Source organism: Triticum aestivum, chromosome 5B (assembly GCF_018294505.1).
Source record: "Triticum aestivum cultivar Chinese Spring chromosome 5B, IWGSC CS RefSeq v2.1, whole genome shotgun sequence".
Taxonomy (NCBI): domain Eukaryota; kingdom Viridiplantae; phylum Streptophyta; class Magnoliopsida; order Poales; family Poaceae; genus Triticum; species Triticum aestivum.
The window spans coordinates 685,356,086-685,366,408 of NC_057807.1; the positions used below are offsets into that span (position 1 = coordinate 685,356,086).

At 48.3% G+C, this 10,323-nt stretch overlaps 1 pseudogene; it reads right to left on the reverse strand.

Moving 5' to 3' along the window:
- Nucleotides 1-1,308: 1,308 nt before the first annotated feature.
- LOC123117661 (aspartyl protease family protein 2-like) lies at nucleotides 1,309-2,680 on the reverse strand (annotated as a pseudogene).
- Between the last annotated feature and the right edge of the window lie 7,643 nt (nucleotides 2,681-10,323).

A 10,323-nucleotide genomic window follows, 5' to 3' on the forward strand; every position in this document is an offset into this window, starting at 1 on the left:
TGGCCGGGAGGAAACGGTTTTTTGGTTAAGTCAAACTTAACGGTAGCGCGTTTTAGCAAAACGCGCTGCTGCTATAGCTATGTAATTTTTTTCCATTTTTTAATTTCCTTTTCTGTTTCTATAGCGGGGGTCTAGGACATGCGCTGCAGCTACGTTAGCTATAGCGCCTCTTACAAACACACGCTGCTGCTATGCATTCCTCCGTTTTTTTTGCTTTTTCATTTATTTTGCTTTACATTTAATTTTTTTTCTTTCTCCTTTTTCTATTTCTTTCATTTTCATTTACTTTTCTATTTGTTTTTCATCTTATTTTATTTCCTTTAGTAGTAGCGCTCTTCTTAGGAAACGCGCTGCTACTTATGACGTAGCGGTAGTGCGTTTCCTCCAAGCCCGCTACTGCTATGCATACCCTATCATTCTAGCAATGGGAATATTAGTAGTAGCGCTTTTGTCACTACACGCGCTATTGCTAAAGTTGTATCTGTAGCGCGGTTTTCCGCCAATCGCTACTACTATTTAGCACCAACGCTCTTTTTTGACCCGCGTTGTTGCTAAATTTCTGTGTATAAGGTTTTCCCTAGTAGTGTGATAAGATGTCGGTCACCAGCGAGCACCCACATGAGCAAACCTATAATAGGTCCTAAGACACATAATATGTGATTAAGGGGCATAATTGGATTATGAGTTTGGACAAATACTTCCTAAAGTATATGCATTGTAGCCCAGGCAACAAGTATGAGTTGTCACACCTTTCTATATATCTCATGGTTTTGTGGCTTATGCCTTCCTAAAGTATATGCACCAGAATAGAAATCACCGGCGACAAAGAGAAACGTAAATTGGAAGGATCTAACTATATGTATAAAATGAACCGGGATTAAATCGTAGCCCTTGGAACCGGGACTAATGGTACCATTAGTCCGGGGCCAAAACGAGAACCGGGACTAATCGACCGTACGGAAGGCCTGTTTTCTACTAGTGACCTTTGGTTTTTTTTTGGTCGAAATAGATTTTCATCCTGCTTTATAAATAAAGCAATTGTAACAAGTGTGAAATCAGCACAAGCGCACACAACTTAATTGAGTTCATCTTGTCTTCCTTCCATTCATAAATATATGACGTTTTGTTAGTTTTTTTTTCTGCGGGTGACGTTTTGTTAGTTCTTGAAGAGACAAAACTTCATATATTTAGGAACGGGGGGAGTAGAAGTTAGAAACGGCACTGTAAGAACAAGATCAAACATCTTTCTTAACCTACTTTATTTTCTTGAACAGTTGATAACATCAATTTCAAACAACAAAAGTTGAATTAAATCTGGTGGCCGGCGTCTGCATGGCATGCATTCTCAGGGGCGAAGTAGATCCTGCCAGCTCTAACGTCGTAGACAAAGCGCTTGTCCACTTGCTGCATCGCACCGATGATTGTGAAGTCGTAGCTCCGCACCACGGCGAGGCAGATGTCTTGCCCCACTGCGACGAACAACCGTTGTGGCGGCAGCACGAGCCGCGCTTCATTCTCCCCGAAGTGCAGCGTCACCGTGGGCAGATGCTGCCAGAGCTGCGACGTCGCACGGAAGCAGAGGTGCTACTCGCGGGACACGGTTGGCACCCCGAGCGGCTCGAGGTGCTTCACCACGGCGTCCTTGAGCTTTGCATAAGCGGGCCTTATCATCACCATTGTGGGTGTCCCAGCATCGAACGCGCATCCGCTGGTCCACTCCTGGCCGTGCATGTGGCGCTTGAACAACTCCCTAATATCGTGCAGCTGCCGCCCGGCGACGCTGACGCCCGTGAGGGCCACGAAGTAGGCGCTGAAATCTCGGCTGATCGTGGATGTCATGTACAAGATCCTGGTGCTTACCATGTGTTGGGTGTCTGGGACGTCGTCACCGAACCGGAGGAAGCTGTGGTGGTCCGGTGAGCCGTGGCTAGGGAGGCAGTATGAGAAGCGATGCACTTGCACGCCACCATGCCTCTGTTGGCCGAGGGTCCAGATGAGCGATGGGGCCTGCCTTCCCAGGCCGAGTACCCCGGCGAGCACTCCGTGGCTGTTGAAGTTGAAGCCCTCGCTGTTGTGCGCGCAGCCAATGACGACGCCAGCAACCTCCGCCTCCTGGCCGGCGGAGGCCCCGAAGGCCAAGGTCTCTCTGCTCAGGACGCCTCTTGCATCGGTGCCGTCAAGTCCGGTGCTATGAAACTTGCATGGGTCTCTAACTGTGGGCTGATGCCCATAAGCAGGCGGCAAGCAGAACCTACTGTTTCCCGGTACATGGCGGAACGACGGCGACTTGGCAGGCTCGAAGGGCGGCGGCTGTTGTGCGAAAGGCTTTTGGACCGGCTTGCACTGCATCCATAGTAGGTTGCTGGTCATATCCAGCGCGAGGACGTACGTGCGTCGTCCGGCCCCCGTCCCAACGGTGGTGACGACGCTGTACTTGCCCTCAACTTGTGTGTGCATGGGCGGACGAAGCGCGGTGGTGGCGTGCTCATTCAGGTGCACGAAGCCGTCGTCGTCGACGTGGATGCTACGGTTCCAGTCGGGGCTGTATCAGCCGCAGGCTGAATCCGCCGCCACCGCGCCCTGGTGTGCCATCACCTACAGCGACGACATCGGCAGGGTGGAGGAGCACTGCAAGCACTAGAGGAAGGAGGAGAGCGCACGCGGCGAGCTTCATGGACATTTCTGTTGCAGCAATGCTTGTTGGTGTTTGACGGCTTAGTAGTTCGGTTTTCCGCAAACCCAGATGTGACGTGTGTATATATTGGAGGGGAGGGTTCGCTGCATTTACTACGAAGGGAGAATCCATTTCTGAGATTTGCATGTCCCTTGCAGATAGCTACGGAGGAGATACACACACATTAATTCATGCCATTATTGAATTAATGTTGCAAATCGAAAAGAGTGATAGATAGAGGGGCAAAAAAAACTGCATATCCCTTACAGATACCCCTATGGAGGAAATACGCACAAATTAATTCATGACATTCTTGAATTAATGGTGCAAATCAGAAAGAGTGATAGATAGTAGAGATGTTTCTGGCGTGGCGGAAATTAAATTGTAGCTGCTGGGATTGCGAACAAGCGGTGGGGACAACACAAGCGTGACTTTGATGGTGGTTCGACGAGCATCCAGTCTCGCGAAATCATTAACTAAGGAGTACTCATTGCAAAAGATACTCCACTTTCCAGGTCGCGACAAGTGGCGCACATGCAGCGCGCCACTTATCGCAACCTGGGAGTTTTCCCTTTTTTCGTAGATTCGTTTATTCAAAATGTTTTATCTCTTAAACCGTGCGTCCAAATCTCGAACCGTTTTTACCATTGGATTCCTCGCGTCGAGATCTTCAAAATTAATCCCATGTTGATAGGTTTTGGCGAACTTCTTTTTTTCAGAAAAAAACGGACGAAAATAACCAGGCGAAAAAACCGTACCGGGAGCACGGTTTTTCCCTTTCCGAAAGAGGCACGCCCGTGCCTCTCACGAAATCACCATCATGCCTCTTATGGAAGCAAAACCGTGACTCTCGTGGAAGGAAAAAAAATAGAAAACACTTTTTTTTCGTTTCCGAAAGGCACGGCCGTGACTCTCGCGAAAGCACAATCGTGCCTCTCGCGAAAGCAAAACCGTGACTCTCACGAAAGAAAAAAATGAAAAAACACGTTTTTTTCCCTTTCCGAGAGGCACGGTCGTGACTCTCGCGAAAGCACAACCGTGCCTCTCGCGGAAGAAAAACCGTGACTCTTGCAAAAGAAAAAAAACAGAAAACGCGTTTTTTTCGTTTCCGAAAGGTACGGCCGTGACTCTCGCTAAAGCAGGACCGTGCCTCTCGCGGAAGAAAAACCATGACTTTCGCGAAAGAAAAAAGAAAAGAAAACGCGCTTTTTTCGCGCAAATGTTTTTTTTCGAATTTTTTTGATCGAAAAGTTAAGGAAGACCGGAGCAAAACCAAAACGTCGAAACAACCTGGAGAAACCCGTTTAAAAAGCCGAAACTGCGTGCGGAAAACTAAAAAAACAAAATCCGGAGAGAGCGTTCAGAACGCGACATGTGGCAAATGGCTGAGAGCACGCCAAGTGACGCTAATCGTTGTGAGGCTCCCGAAGGAGCGCTCGTTAACTAGTTGTTCTCCCAGTCTCTTGCTTCGGGGCGAAACAGGGGTGGAATTGGGCCTATGGCAACCGGGGTTATAGCCCCAGGGCGTGGCCCAACTAGTGCTATGGTTCCAAAAGAAAATTTTCAGATTTTCAGATTTTAAGAGGCCCAGCCCCAGGCGTGATTGCCCAGCTCCAGGCCTCAGCCGCTCAGCCTATGTACCTTCTCAGGCTCGCGGGCCAACTAAATCTGCATAGGTAAGCAGCATGAAGCCAAAAACAAAACGTTTTCCCCTAAAAAAACGTTATTGCCAAAAAAAATCACGCCCACATTTGATCGTTGGTCAGTTGAGATTCCAAAGGAATCGATTGCCCGACGATTAGACCGATTAGACAAAACAATGGTTGCCTTGTTCCGTGCGCCGCTCCAGGCGTTTCCCCTCAATGGCTCGACAGACCTGCGCATGGCCTCGTCGCTTCGTCGGAGCAGCCCCCTCCAAGTCCAACCTTCTGGTCTTTTCCATCTCAACAACCGGGCAACGTCTTGTTCTTCTCCGTCTCCACAACCGGCTAGACTGGTAATTTCTACTTTAGTGTGTCGTCTATCTTTTTCCTAGATCCAAGATGATTAAATTGTACTCGTATTACTTTAGTCAATTTTGTTTCGGTTATTTGTAAAAAAGCAAAAAAGATAGAAATCCAAGATGAATAGGGTACGTATGATTTTTTTCGAAGCAACATCCAGCTAGCCTTCATCGAACAATACCAACATCATCATTGTTAAACTATTTGTTCTATTAAATTTCCTCTTGTGGTAAATCCATATATCATTTTTAAAGTGAATTTGTGATTCCCGCAAAAAAAGGTGAATTTGTTACTTCTAACATGCACTGGTATGTGTGGTATAAATACTTAGTTTTAGCCCTAGGCTTTGGGAAATCCTGCTCCGCCTCTGGGGCGAAAGCCTAGGTCAGACCTGAGTGGTCATCCCTGGCAATGACAATGTTTTTTTATGTCGTTACCTTGTTGGAGGCATTGCTCGGATAAGTCCGGGGTGTTTCATCAGGGCAAAAACTTTGATTCTGGTCTTTGTGGTTGGATCCGGCCACGGCGGCGCTTGAGTGTCGTTTTTTTCCTGAAGGCCTTGGTGTTGAAAATCCTCGTCATCAATGTGGTATCGATGGTAGGTGCGGATATGATCTCAGTTGTAGTTTGTCGATCGTTGATCTGATCGATAAGGGCCTTTTTTCTTTTTTGTTTTCACACCTACGCATAGCTGTTATGACTTTACTAATCACTTATGTATTTCCATGTGTATGTTGGGTTGGCTGTGTGCATTCTAATTATTACAGAGGCCGGGTGTGTGCACGGTCCGGTTTTTCCCCGAAACCTAGGGCTCTCTGGCGGCGCTAGGGTTTCGACGTGGAAACTGACCGGCGGCCGCGGATCTCATCGGCGGGCCGCCCTAGGGAGAAGGCCGGGGCGATGGCGACACCATCCATGGCGGAAGGAGCGCAGGAGAACGCCTCCTCGAGCCAACCCAGATCGGCAAGGGAAAAACTAGAGGAAGCTCTAGGGAAGCTAGACATATCAGAGGAGGAGGCGACTCCCCTCGTGATTGATGATCGCCTGGATGGTGCTCCGGTGAAGTGGTTGCTGGCGGGGAAGGTTCTGCATCGAAATCAGTATCACATACACACCATTGGCAACGCCCTTCGACCGGCATGGGGAAACCCTAGAGGACTACAATTCCGCTCAGTTGGCACGAACATGTTTGTTGCTGAGTTTGAAGCACAGCGAGACCGCGACAGAGTTTGGGCGGGATCGCCCTAGCACATCAACAAGAATGCGGTCATATTGGCTGAGTTTGAGGAGTGCATGCGCCGAGATGAAGTCAAGTATGATCGGCTGCAGGTGTGGGCTAGGGTTCTTAACCTGCCCTACAACCTGAGAGATGACGCATGGGGCCTCCCAATCGCACGGATGACCGACAAAGAGGTCAAGTTTGCAAAGTTTGATCACAATGGGGGCTATCTCCGAGCTAGGGTTTCAGTGGATGTCAACAAATCGCTCAGGAGATGGGTGCTTATTGATTCTGCAAGGAGGAAGAAGGTGGATCCCTATGAAATTCAATATGAACAGATCCCTACTTCTGCTTCTCCCGTGGACGGCTGGGCCATTCGGAACTCTACTGCTCCAATCCTACCCACGGTAGTACCGCTGCAGCCTTTTCAGAACACCAAAACTACCACAACTTTTGCATTCGGACTCCGAATTCGACGAAACCAAGTTTGTTGGAAAGCTAGCGACAAGGGCTAACACAATCTTGATAGAAATACCAATAATAAGAAAATGAGAAAAGGCCCAGAAGAAAATGGTGAGAACCCTTCCTCGGATAAGACCGGTAAAACCTCCAACACCGAAAACTTCATAGAAGACGCATGCAAACTCCGTTTTCGATGAACTCAAGCTTGTCATCAAGATGACCATAAGCTCTAAGACTCACAAAGAGAACCAAATAATAATCAAGAAACATGATGCAAGGATGCAATGGTTTGAGCTCTCGACGAACGATACGATCAAGCTACTCACTTGAGAGCCCCCCTTGATAGTACGGCTATCGATCCTATAACCCGGTCTCCCAACTACCACCATGAGACCGGTAAAATAGAAAACCTATCAAGGGCAAACCTTTGCCTTGCACATGATCCACTTGAGCTAGATTATGACGATCTTGTCCTCCTCAAGATGGACCACCTTTCTTGATTGCGTTGGGTCGATGGAGACTAGATGATTGCTCCCCCATATTCCACTATGGGTGAGCCACTCTTCGGCACATCTTCACAAGTCCATTGACACCACAATGGATGGCAAGCTTCAAGCACTTGATCTCTTCGTGATTCTCCACTTGAACTTGCACACGGCAATCTTGATGACGATCACCACTTGATGTCATCCTTTCCATGGGTTGTATGATATCTTCCTCTTGACGCAAGCCCATGGACACATACCTAACCCCACATAGACTCTCACATAGACCATGGGTTAGTACACAAAGTGCAATGGACAATGCTTACCATACCATGGGATCACTTGATCCCTCTCGGTATATCTTCTACGCTTTGTGAGTTGATCAACTTGATTCACTCTTGACTTAGTCTTGATCAACCTTGAATCTTTCCAACTCTCTTCGTTTGGATGATGTCTTGAAGGTAAACATGAATGATCACACAATCTTCTTCTTCAAGACATGCTTACAATAAGCTCAACACTCACATGACCAATCTTTGGATAATTCCTTAATAGCACCTTGGTCAACTCATAAACTCCTTGAAACCAACACATGTACTTCAAGAAAAACCTATAGACAAATCCTTCAAATATAACTCAAGACAACCATTAGTCCATAGAGATTGTCATCAATTACCAAAACCAAACATGGGGGCACCGCATGTTCTTTCAATGTGCCAGTGAAGGTCACGGATGATATGAACGTGCAACTTACGAAGGCCTTTACTGCGGCGGAGGTCAGAACAACTTTGTTCCAAATGGCACCCTCCAAAGCACCGGGAGTGGATGGTTTCACTGCGAGGTTTTATCAGCGTCATTGGAGTTTATTGGGTGATACTGTAACCGCGGCGGTTCTGGACTTTTTGATTGGAGGAGAACTACTAGTGGGATTGAATGACACCTCAATCACTTTGATTCCCAAGGTACGACACCCTCAGTACATCTCACAATATAGACCTATTGCTTTGTGTTTGGTTCTGTACAAGATTGCTTCAAAATGTGTGACTAACCGAATGAGGGCATTCATGGATGAGATCATCAGTGAAGAGCAAAGCGCTTTTATTCCTGGACGTCTGATAACTGATAATGTCTTAGTGGCATATGAAAGTGTGCACACAATGAGGAAGCGGAAGAAAGAAAAGAACTACGCTTGTGCAATCAAACTAGACATGATGAAAGCGTACGACCGAGTCGAGTGGCACTTTCTTGAGGCTAGTCTGATAAAGTTGGGTTTCAACATTGTCTTTGTCCGGTTAATTATGAAGTGTGTATCGTCAGTACGTTTCTCTGTTCGTGTTAACGGAGAGCTACTGCCCTTTTTCACTCCCTCACGAGGATTGAGGCAAGGTGACACGGCGTAGCCGTTCCTTTTTTTGCTATATGCGGAGGGTCTGTCTTCTTTGTTGAAGTACTACAATGTCGGATACATTGACAGAGGCATAAGAGTTAGCTATCGATCACATTGGGTGACACACTTGCTATTCGCAGATGACAGTTTGATCTTCATCAGTGCAAACACCCAGAGTGCGGCTAGACTTAATGAGATTTTGAGAATATATGGTGAAGCTTCGGGTCATTGTGTTAATCGAGCTAAGAGCGCCATCTACTTCAGTTCGAATACACCAGCCCAGCTCAAGCATCATTTGAAAGCCGTCCTCACCATCGACGTTGAGGCTTTCAGTGAGCGTTACCTGGGACTGCCCACGGCGGTCGTTCGCACCACGAGCGGGACCTTCGATCATATTGGGGAGAGAGCTCGCGGAAGGATACAGGGATGGTCTGAAAAATTACTTGCATGCGCAGGTCGTGAAACCTTGTTGAAATCTGTGGTTCAGGCTATTCCCACATATTCGATGAGCACATTCTTACTATCGAAAAAGGTTTGCAAGAGCCTGACTTCACCAATGGCGAAATATTTTTGGAGCAGCTCTATTGACAAGAATGCATTGCATTGGGTCTCCTGGAATAATCTGGCGATACCAAAGTGCAAAGGAGGAATGGGTTTTCGGGACCCTCATCAGTTTAATCTTGCTCTACTCGGAAAGCACGATTGGCGGTTTATGACTAACCCTAATTCTCTGTGCGCGAGGGTTCTTAAAGGTCGCTACTTCCCTGATACAGATTTTATGCATGCCACGGTGCCAAAGTCTGCATCAGCTACACGGCGAGCTATCATTGCAGGAAGGGAAGCTTTGCGTGCGGGACTCATTAAGAGAGTCGGAGACGGGTGTTGGGGAACGTAGAAGAAATTCAAAATTTTCTACGCATCACCAAGATCAATCTATGGAGTAATCTAGCAACGAGGGGAAGGGGAGTGCATCTACATACCCTTGTAGATCGCTAAGCGGAAGCATTGCAAGAACGCGGTTGGTGGAGTCGTACTCGCAGTGATTCAGATTGCGGTCGATTCCGATCTAAGCGCCGAACGGACGGCGCCTCCGCGTTCAACACACGTACAGCCCGGGGACGTCTCCTCCTTCTTGATCCAGCAAGGGGAGAGGCGAAGTTGAGGGAGAACTCCAGCAGCACGACGGCATGGTGGCGATGGAGCTCGTGCTTCTCCAGTAGGGCATCGCCAAGCACTATGGAGGAGGAGGAGGTGTAGGAGGAGGGAGGGTTGTGTCAGGGAAGAGGTATTGCTGCCCTCCCACCCCTCCACTATATATAGGGGCAAGGGGAGAGGGGGAGGCGCCCTAGGGTTTCCCCTAGGGGGCGGCGGCCAAGCAGATTGGGTCTCCCTAGGGAAAATCCTAGGGAGACTTGCCCCCCAAGCCAAGTAGGTGGAGGCTTGCCTCCCAAGCCAGGTGGAGGCGCCCCACATCCCCAAGTAACGTGGGAAAGGGTGCGGGGGGCGCACCACCCCTTAGTGGGCTGGTTTGCCCCTTCCCCTTTGGCCCATGAGGCCCTCCAACACTTGTCGGGGCTCCCGAAACACCTTTCGGTCATGCTGGCCATAGCCTGGTACCCCCGAAACACTTCCGGACTCCAATACCCTTTGTCCAATATATCGATCTTCATCGCCGGACCATTCCGGAGCTCCTCATGACGTCCGGGATCACATCCGACACTCCGACCTACCTTCGGTAACCACATACTATTTTCCATAACAACTCTAGCGTCACCGAACCTTAAGTGTGTAGACCCTACGGGTTCGGGAACCATGCAGACATGACCGAGACACCTCTCCGGCCAATAACCAATAGCGGGATCTGGATACCCATATTGGCTCCCACATGTTCCACGATGATCTCATCGGATGAACCATGATATCGGGGATTCGATCAATCCCGTATTCAATTCCCTTTGTCTAGCGGTATTTGTACTTGCCCGAGATTCAATCGTCGGTATCCCGATACCTTGTTCAATCTCGTTACCGGCAAGTCTCTTTACTTGTTGCGTAACACATCATCCCGTGATCAACCCCTTGGTCACATTGTGCAC